This window comes from Cyanistes caeruleus, chromosome 16 (assembly GCF_971803275.1).
Source record: "Cyanistes caeruleus chromosome 16, bCyaCae1.hap1.1, whole genome shotgun sequence".
NCBI classification, from domain to species: Eukaryota; Metazoa; Chordata; class Aves; order Passeriformes; family Paridae; genus Cyanistes; species Cyanistes caeruleus.
In genome coordinates, this window is record NC_141716.1 from 13,858,718 (window position 1) to 13,869,384 (window position 10,667).

At 42.8% G+C, this 10,667-nt stretch overlaps 1 long non-coding RNA gene across 1 annotated transcript; it reads left to right on the forward strand.

Moving 5' to 3' along the window:
- The first annotated feature begins 627 nt into the window (after positions 1 to 627).
- LOC147650235 (uncharacterized) lies at positions 628 to 9,422 on the forward strand. Its single transcript, XR_015277143.1, has 3 exons — positions 628 to 709; positions 805 to 1,025; positions 6,693 to 9,422. It is a non-coding gene; the product is annotated as an uncharacterized LOC147650235 (long non-coding RNA).
- Positions 9,423 to 10,667: the final 1,245 nt, after the last annotated feature.

The window sequence follows — 10,667 nt, forward strand, 5'->3', positions numbered from 1 at the left end:
AGGCCCTGTCAAAGCCTCCAGGCTATTGGCCTCTCTGGAGCAGGGCTGCACAGGCATCCCAGCTGCTTTGTCTCTCTTGGATTGTTCACTCTGCACAAGGCCAAGAGCAAACACACTTTGCTATTCCTCTGAACCTTGCCCCTGCCATTCCTGCTTTTTTCTCTGCCTGGAAATTTCCTTCATTTCTCTCACTTTTGGAAGCTCTTGTGGGCTTAAGGCCTGGCAAACCACGGCAGGCAGAGAAGACAGTGCTGTTGTCTCTGCAGGGTGCCCATCAGTTTACTTTGCTTTGCTTTCTCCCTTCTCTTTCCCCTTCCCTCCTGTGATAGATAGAAACTCTTTTGTTCGCCTAAATATATAGATATGATAGAATGCTTTGCGAAATTGTACTTTAGATATAAAGTTGAGAAAGGGGTTTGAAGGCCACTAACTCGCTGAAGTTGGCATAATTAATAACAGCCTAGCAGAAATTCCTGGAACACTAGGACAAGATAAACTTGGAGAGAGAACAGTGAGAAAAGGTCAATGGAACAGGAGTGAGGAAGACTTGAAGCCTCCCTTCTACGACCACAAGAGGGTAGAAAAGGATCATCTAATGACCAGAGACGCATGCTCAGAAACGCCGGAAGAAAGTCACATCACCAGGAGGCCGAAACGAATAAAAGGACAAACAGGGAAGCGGGAAGCGCGGCAGCTCCGTGGGGAAGAGGTTTCTCCTCCTCCTCCCTGCCGCCCGGCGCCGACTTTGCTTATTGCTGGCTTGCTATAATTAATAAAAACCTTTTCTTATATATCTTTTTCTAGTGTATTTATAACAAATTTGGTGCCCGTGACTCGGATACAATCTGCAGGACGGATTCTCGGTACCACCGGTGGGCGCCCCCGCTTTAATATTTAGCGGTCCGGAGGACCGCTTTCTGCCTCAGTTGTACCGACGAACCTAAAAGATCCAAGCAATAAGCAAAAGGGAGACCGGTCGACCCCTTAAAATCTGTGCACAGTGTCCGGACGAAGACGCAGGACGCGTGAGTATTACGAGAGCCGTTTGGTCGGGGTCGGGGTCCCGGAGTGTGGCGAGTGGGGTGTGTGTGAGAGGGGGACTGGCAGCCAGATTCCCCAAGCGAGTTCGGACCCTCAAGTAGTGCGGTTCCCATTGGCCCGCGAGGGCCTGGGCCACAAACGAGGGGAAGCGAAAGCGGCTGTGTGATTGCAGGCACTCCGGAAGAATGGGACAGGGGAAGAGCAAGCACCCTGTATCCATTAAACTCCCACCGGTACCTAGAGATAGTCCGTCGAGTTTTATATTAGAGAATTGGGAGCATTTCCCCGGAACAGAAAATAAGGATAAGGCAAAAATGATTCATTATTTTGTAGAAGTATGGGGAGGAAAGGAAATTTCAAGGAATGTATTTTGGCCTGTATTTGGATCAACTGAAGATTGGGTTAAACAAAAGTTAAATTCATGGGTAAGAAAAAAGATTCCCTTTAACCCAGAGGAAAGTGCTTATGCAGAGATCTGGGTAGTGAATCCCGAGGCTTTTATATTTAGGTTGACAGAGAATTTGGGGGAGGGGAAGGGAAAGAAAAAGAAATCTCGAAAAGAAGATGCTTTGATAATCCCCCCACCTCCGTTTGTACCACCACCACCGCCACCACGAGTCCCTCCTCCTCCCGCTCCGAATCTCGAGGAGGAGGATTTCGACCTGCCAGAGGTGGGGCCTGTTACCAGGAACAGATTCAGAAGGAGACAGGAGAACCTATTCCCATTAAGAGAGATGCCAATGGGTGGCCCCCAAGCTGGAATAGGGTTTATATCTGTCCCCCTTAATTCGGGGGATGTCAGAGATTTTAAAAAGGAGATGGGGCATTTATTGGAAGATCCGTTGGGGGTTGCAGAAAGAGTTGATCAATTCTTAGGACCTAATATATACACTTGGGAAGAATTACAATCCATTTTGAGTATTTTATTTACGGCAGAAGATAGAAACATGATTAGAAGGGAAGGAATGCGTATCTGGGATGCTCAGCATGCCCAGGGACCACTGGCCGATGTAAAGTGGCCCCTCCAAAATCCCCATTGGGATCATCAGAATCCAGCCCATAGAGTGCACATGCAGGATTTAAGAACTATTATAATCCAGGGAATTAGGGAGGCAGTCCCAAGGGGTCATAATATTAATAAAGCATTTAATGAGAGGCAGAAGAAAGATGAAACTCCTACAGAATGGTTAGAGAGACTAAGAAAAAATTTTCAATTATATTCTGGAATGAATCCAGATACTCAATTGGGACAAGCATTGCTTAAAACACAATTTGTGGCAAAAGCCTGGGAGGATATTCGGAGGAAGATAGAAAAATGGGATGGTGTCTCGGTTCTAGAAGACAGGTGTCCGCTAGGGAGAGCAGGAGCCTCCCTTGGGATGAAAGAATGTTGACCCTCTCTCTCCGAATTATTGTAAATTTGAAATCAAGGGGGCTTTCAGGCAGAGATCTGGGGATAGGAATAACAGTTCTTTACTAGTATAACCAGGCAAACAAACAAACAATAACTACAGCAATAACAAGAAAACAGAAACAGGGACCCCGTGACAGCTTTCTCGGCTGAGACGGGATGGAGGAGAGGCTTTGTTTTCACAAACCCCTCGGGCAGTCAGTCCCGGTGCTCCTGCAGGGCTCTGAGGAACAGTCGGCTGGAAACAGCAGGGATGAGCTGAGATCCTGGGCTGGTGGATGAGGTGTATCAGCAGCTCCGCAGCGGTGCTTGGCACTGCCACACGTCCCGGCAGGGCAAGGGGTGCGAGGCCACCAACAAAGAGGGGAGAAGGAGAAGCAGCAGCCGCTCCGTCTGGGTGATGGCAAAATTCCTTTCTCTCCCCCGCAGCAGCTCCGCGACCCAGCACACCAACGTCTTTCCCCGAAAAAACCAAAAAAGAACCAGCCCAAAAACTGTCCCCACCCTCCTTTTCTGCCCCCTTCCCCGCCCTGGGCCCGGCCACTCATTGTCCGTTGTGAGCACCCCTAAGTACCGGTAGTTAGGTTGTCCCAGCACATAATGGGTAAAAATTCCCCGGGCAGGCCAGAAGGACAAAACAAAAAAAAAAAAGAAGACACCTAACCCTCAACAGATGGGTGGCAAGATAAAAGTTTGGATGAACTTTTGACAGAAGCACAAAAAGTGTATGTTAGAAGGGAAGAGGAGGCTCAGAAGAGGCAGATTAAAATGATGGCGGCTGCTGTAAGAGAGAGTAGGGATCAAACATGGAAAGGGAAACAACAGAGACCAATTAGAGATTCAAAAGAACAACAAAACGCTAAGACTTGTTTTTATTGTGGAAAGAAAGGGCATTTTAAAAGAGAATGTAGGGTAAGGATTAAGGATGAAAAGATGTTCAAAGAAGACTAGGGGAGTCAGGGGCTCTTCTTTTTAGGGACCCAAGACCACCAGAAAGAGCCCTTGATAAAGCTAAAAGTGGGTCGCCAGCACCAAGAAATAACTTTCTTGGTGGATACTGGAGCTGAGAGATCAACCATTCAGTTTTTACCTACAGGATGTAGTATATCTAAAGAAACTGCCACGGTAGTGGGAGCAAAGGGGGAACCCTTTGAAGTGGGGGTTATTAAAGATGTGATAATAGAATCAGAGTCAAAGATTGGGGTGGGAAATTTTTTGTTAGTACCAGAAGCAGATTATAATTTGTTGGGACGAGATTTAATTATTGAATTGGGAATACATTTAGATGTAGTTGATAGGGAGTGGAAAATAAGATTATGTCCTTTAAGAGTAGAAGATGAAGATAAAATAAACCCAGAAGTGTGGTATACACCTGAGAGTGTGGGACAACTGAAGATAACCCCATTCTCGGTCACTATTAAAAACCCAGAAATTCCAGTCAGAATAAAACAATATCCCTTGTCACTTGAGGGACGAAGAGGGTTGAAACCAGAAATTGATAGATTGTTAAGCAAGGGACGATTAGAACCATGTATGTCACCTTTTAACACACCCATACTGCCAGTAAAGAAGCCAGATGGGACTTATCGTTTGGTACAAGATTTAAGAGAAATTAACAAACGTACAGTAGCACGGTTCCCCGTAGTTGCAAATCCGTACATGTTACTAAGCAAGTTGGGGCCTGACAGTTTGTGGTACAGTGTTATAGATTTAAAAGATGCATTCTGGGCCTGCCCTCTGGATGAGGCTAGTCGAGATTATTTCGCTTTTGAATGGGAAGATCCAGATACGGGGAGGAGACAACAACTGAGATGGACGGTATTGCCCCAGGGATTCACAGAATCCCCTAATTTATTTGGGCAAGCATTTAGAACAGGTTTTACAGGATTATCAAATAGACCCGGGAGTGACCTTGATACAATATGTGGATGATTTACTTTTAGCTGGGAAAGAAGAAGAAGACGTAAGGAGAGAGAGTATTAAGTTATTAAATTTTCTGAGTTTAAAGGGATTGAAAGTATCCAAAGCAAAGCTCCAATTCGTTGAAAAAGAGGTAAAATATTTAGGTCATTATCTGAAGGAAGGAAAAAAAAAGATAGATCCTGAGAGAGTACAAGGAATTTTATCATTACCAATTCCAAAAAATAAAAGACAGGTACGTCAAATCTTGGGATTAACAGGATACTGTAGACAGTGGATTGAAAATTATAGTGGTAAAGTTAAATTTTTATATCATAAATTGACACAAGAGGGATTAATGAAATGGAGTTTAGAAGATACAGAAAAATTTCAGGAGCTAAAAGAGAGTTTAATTCATGCTCCTGTCTTGAGTCTCCCAGATTTAAGAAGACCTTTTTATTTGTTTGTAAATGTGGAGGATGGAATTGCCTTCGGAGTCCTGACTCAAGAGTGGGCAGGGAGAAAGAAGCCGATAGGGTATCTATCAAAGATTTTGGACCCCGTGAGTAAGGGCTGGCCAACTTGTCTGCAAGTAATAGCAGGATGTGCCCTGCTGGTAGAGGAAGCTAGGAAAATTACCTTTAATAGCAATTTGAAGGTAATGTCCCCCCATAATATTCGGGGTGTGTTACAACAAAAGGCGGATAAGTGGATTTCAGATGCTAGACTTTTAAAATATGAAGGAGTTTTAGTTGAGGCCCCAAACTTAATATTAGAAACCACCACTTTACAAAATCCGGCTGCATTTTTGTATGGAGAACCCGAAGGAAAATCCCTGATACATGATTGTATAACTACAATTGAGGAACAGACCAAAATTAGACCTGATTTAGAAGAAGAGGAATTAGAAAGCGGAGAAAAGTTGTTTGTGGATGGGTCCTCCAGAGTAATAAAAGGAAAGAGGAAAACAGGCTATGCCATAGTAAGAGGACCTGATTTGCAAGTCCATAGAATCAGGTCCATTAGATAAATCCTGGTCAGCCCAAGCCTGTGAATTGTATGCAGTATTAAGAGCATTGGAATTATTAGAAGGGAAGGAGGGGACAATATATGCAGATTCCAGATATAGTTATGGGGTGGTGCATACGTTCGGTAAATTGTGGGAAGAAAGAGGTTTAATAAATTCCCAAGGGAAAGATTTAGTCCATCAAAAACTCATAATTGCAGTATTAAAGGCCCTGAGAAGGCCCAAAAGGTTGGCCGTGGTTCATTTGAAAGGACATCAGAAGGGAATGGACTTGAGGAGTAGGGGAAATAATGCTGCAGATCAGGAGGCAAAACGGGCAGCATTACGGACAATGGTCCTAAAAGAAAAAGGGGGGCATGAACAAATTATGGAACATAAAGATAGTGGTTTAAGAAGTAAATTTACTGAGGAAGAGAGATTAAAACTCCCAGAGACAGGGGCGGTAGAAAACTCAGAGGGGAGATGGTTCCTTCCAGATGGCCGGGAAGTACTACCAAAAGCCATAGCTCAGAGAATATTAGAAAAATACATCAAAGGACACGTTGGGGAGCACAAGGACTAATAGACTATTTTGCAGCAAAGTATATGAGCAAAGGTATTCGAGACTTAGCTAAGCAAATTACTAGAAGCTGCCTCCCATGTTTAAAAGCAAATAGGAAAAATCTTAGAAAATTACCTTATGGAGGGAGACCCTTGGCAAAAAGACCTTTTGCAAATATTCAAATTGACTTTACAGAACTACCAAAGGTAGGGAGACTTAAACATCTCCTGGTCCTAGTGGATCATCTCACCCATTTTGTAGAAGCTTTCCCTACATCTAGGGAAACTTCACGAACAGTTGTAAAGGTGTTATTGGAAGAAATAATTTCCAGGTATGGGGTACCAGAGACAATAGATTCTGACAAAGGTCCCCATTTTACATCAAAAATAACTCAAGAGGTGTCGGAGGCATTAGGAATAAAGTGGGAACAACACACCCCTTGGCACCCTCAAAGTTCTGGGAGAGTAGAAAGAATGAATGGGGAAATAAAAAAACAACTTACTAAACTGGTGATGGAAACAAAACTATCATGGGTCAAATGTGTTCCACTAGCCCTTCTAAATATTCGAACTCAGCCAAGGGCAGATTTGGGAATTTCCCCTTTTGAGATGTTATATGGTATGCCTTATAATATAGAAGAAGTTCAAACACATCCAAATGTGAGTGACCAATATATCAGTAAGTACTTAATAAAATTAATGAAGTATAAGAAGGCATTATGGGAAAAAGGAATGCTAGCTCAAAGACCACCATTGGATTTTATATTACATCAGGTACAACCCGGAGATTGGGTGTTGATAAGAAGTTGGAAAGAGAATCCCCTAACACCGAAGTGGGAAGGACCGTATCAAGTCTTACTAACAACTGATTCTGCAATCCGAACCGCAGAGAAAGGATGGACACATGCAAGTCGAATTAAGGGACCTGTGGAGCCACCAAAAACAAACTAATAACTAGAAAGTGGTTAGCCCAGCTGGGGACCTGAAACTTCAAATATCCTGGAAAAAAAATTGATATCTGAAAATTATTAATCTGCATAGAGACTTATGAATAGTAAACTCCATAAAGGCTTTTATATAGAATATAAGATACCCCCATCTAGTAGTGAGGAAATATATAATAGAAATGTTAAAATAGGTTGTGCTGTATGCCAGAATTGTTACCCTTTTGTTTGTTTTAAATGTATAGTATGTGAAGAACATTGGTGGACCCACTGTCATAGAGGCTACCCACCGAGAGGGGTGTGTAGATTTTGCTACATTGCCCAGAGAAGACTCACTGATTGGGCCTTAAGAACCAAAACACAGGCAGGGGAATTTGAAAAAGGATCAGAAAAGTGGTGGGCCACTTACTCAAAAGGAGTCAATTCCTTGTATTATTGTTACCATCCAAACGAACCTGCACCTTTTGTAGTAAATATAGTAGCTGGGTTGTGCAGACGGAGGCTTCAGGAATTGAGGTGTGATACCCCTTTAGTAAAACATAGAAATTGGGAAAAATATATACAAAGAAAGAATAAAAAAAGGAGTAATCTCCCTCCTGAAGAATACTCTTGCTGCCGAGAAGATGGTACACCCCGTGGCCCGAGGCAACCGGGTCGACGACGGGAGAGGCAGAGGAGTAATAAACTGTGGAGGGAAACACTCCAATATACATGGGACCAAAAGGTCATGGTCCTGGAAATGCCACAAGAATGGGAATAAGACAACCCAGCAAAATAATTTATGGGAAGCCCAAATTAGTATTTTACAAAGGAAAAGCCTCTATTATAGCAAGGGAAACCAATGCTCATTAAAAAGGTCAGTAACATTTATAATTTTAATTAGCACATTTAACCTTTGTTCAAGTAAGACACATGAACCCTTTAACTGGTCCTTAATTCGATGGGAAGACCAGGTTATTATTCAATCACAAATTACCTCTGGAGCCCCTAGCTTTCAAGTTACACTAGACTCTCTCATTAAGTGGAAGGGTATTAATTATTTCCCACCTGGTCATAAGGTATTATACATGTGCCCAGCTTCTAACCCAGGCAGAGGATATTGTAATTATCCCGGAGAATTTTACTGTAAATATTGGGGCTGCGAAACAATTTCCATGGGATGGCAAGTACAGAACCCAGATAAGTATCTAAAGGTCGAACGGGGTCCACACGGATGTGTAAAGCCCTGGATAGGCCCCTCAGGGGAGATAACATATATTGGAACTTGTAAATTTCACTATATACAGAATATTACAGAATCCCAAGATCCTGGGTGGTTATTGGGAAGAACCTGGGGTCTCAGAGTATGGGAACCCGGAAGGGATCGGGGGGTGCATATACTCATAAAGAAAGAGGTGGTTCCCCATGACTCGGGATCTGTTGGACCAAATCCAGTGGTGTGGGGAGTAGAAGACCCTAAAGTAAGGGATCAGAATAACCATTCAGAAAAATTAGAAAATAACACCCAAGTATTAACCACGGTAGAGACACCCCAAGAGTATGGAAATGAAGCTCTTTGGAAAATTCTGCAAGCTACCTTTAGAGTATTAAATGATACACATCCAAATTTAACTAGAGAATGTTGGTTATGTTATAACATTAACCCACCTTTTTATGAAGCCATAGGTTCCATAGCAGAACCAAAGAGAGTGAATGCTACCAATCCTGCTGCTTGCTTATGGAAATCGGGAAGGGAAAATACTCCAGGAATAACCTTATCTCGAGTCACTGGAAAAGGGAAATGTGTGGGAAATGTGCCCCTAGATAAGAACTACTTATGCCAAACAAAAATACAGATTAATGACCCTCGCAAGCCAGCTCAGTGGCTGATTCCAGCACCTAATACTAAATGGGTTTGTAACACTTTAGGAGTAACTCCATGTGTTTCTATAACAACCTTTAATGAAACCTATGAATTCTGCATACAGGTTATAATAGTTCCCAGGATTATTTATCATTCTGAAGAATATGTGTATACACAATATCAAAACCCAGAACATCATTTAGTGAAGCGAGAACCCCTCACAGCACTAACAGTAGCTGTATTGCTAGGCATAGGAGGGGCTGGATTGGGAACAGGTGTAGCATCCTTAGTAAATCAGCACCAGGGGCTCAAAGAGCTTAGAATTTCAGTAGATGAAGATTTAAGAAGGATTGATAAATCTATAAAAGATCTCACAGACTCCCTAGACTCACTGGCTGAAGTGGCCTTACAAAATAGAAGGGGATTAAATCTATTATTTTTACGACAAGGAGGCCTTTGTGCTGCCCTTAAAGAAGAATGTTGTGTATATGTAAATGAAAGTGGAATAGTAAGAGAGACCATGGCTAAATTACAGGAAGGACTGGAAAAGAGAAAAAAAGAACAAGAAATGCACCAAAACTGGTATGAATCTTGGTTTAATTATTCCCCCTGGTTAACTACTTTATTATCCACCATAATGGGGCCCTTAATTTTACTAATTTTAATACTTACTTTAGGCCCTTGCATTCTCAATAAAATTATTAATATCGTAAAAAACAGATTAGAAGCAGCACACCTTATGTTAATACATGCCAAATATGAAGCTTTAAAGGGAGAAGAAACAGAAGATTATTTAGAATTAAGTAGAAAAGAACTACAAAGATTCAGTGAACAAAAGTAAAAAAAATAGAAAAAGGGGGGTTTGTGATAGATAGAAACTCTTTTGTTCGCCTAAATATATAGATATGATAGAATGCTTTGCGAAATTGTACTTTAGATATAAAGTTGAGAAAGGGGTTTGAAGGCCACTAACTCGCTGAAGTTGGCATAATTAATAACAGCCTACCAGAAATTCCTGGAACACTACGACAAGATAAACTTGGAGAGAGAAACAGTGAGAAAAGGTGAATGGAACAGGAGTGAGGAAGACTTGAAGCCTCCCTTCTACGACCACAAGAGGGTAGAAAAGGATCATCTAATGACCAGAGACGCATGCTCAGAAACGCCGGAAGAAAGTCACATCACCAGGAGGCCGAAACGAATAAAAGGACAAACACAGAAGCGGGAAGCGCGGCAGCTCCGTGGGGAAGAGGTTTCACCTCCTCCTCCCTGCCGCCCGGCACCGACTTTGCTTATTGCTGGCTTGCTATAATTAATAAAAACCTTTTCTTATATATCTTTTTCTAGTGTATTTATAACACCTCCTGCAGCAATATGGAGGGCAGAACAGCAGAAGACCTCTCTAGAAACTGCCTTGAAGGAAGAGGCTGTGACTGTTCGTCAGAGGTGGCATCACTGCAGAGGAAACTGGAGAGCCAGGAGAAGGAAAGGCAGGATGTGCTGGTGAGAATGGCAGCTGCCACAAAGGGCCATTTCCTAGCTATGTTTGCACCTTGTGTTACCAGTTCTAAGGAGCACCTTTTTCCAGTTTAACTTTCCTAATTGCATTCTTCTGAACAAGGAGGAAATGATGTTGTAGCCATGTCAAAGCCAGTTAGCACTGAGGCTGCTGATTTTCCTCCATGCTGGAGTTCTGTGCCCTGGAAGCTTTAGTTCTCCATGTCCACACTGTCTCCATTGACATTGCATGGTTTGGGCAATTCCTTGCGTCCAAATCCATGTTCAGATTTCTAAATATCTGGAGCTGGCAGGAGGGATGAGAAGACCTAGGTTGCTGTTAATTGAAAGGTGTTTGGCCTTGGCCGTGTGAGAGCAGGCAGTGGGGAGAGAAGAGAGGAAAGCCAGGTGCTGATGCAGAACAGGACGTGTGCCTGCAAGGGGAGAACTCGTCCTGAGTGGCAG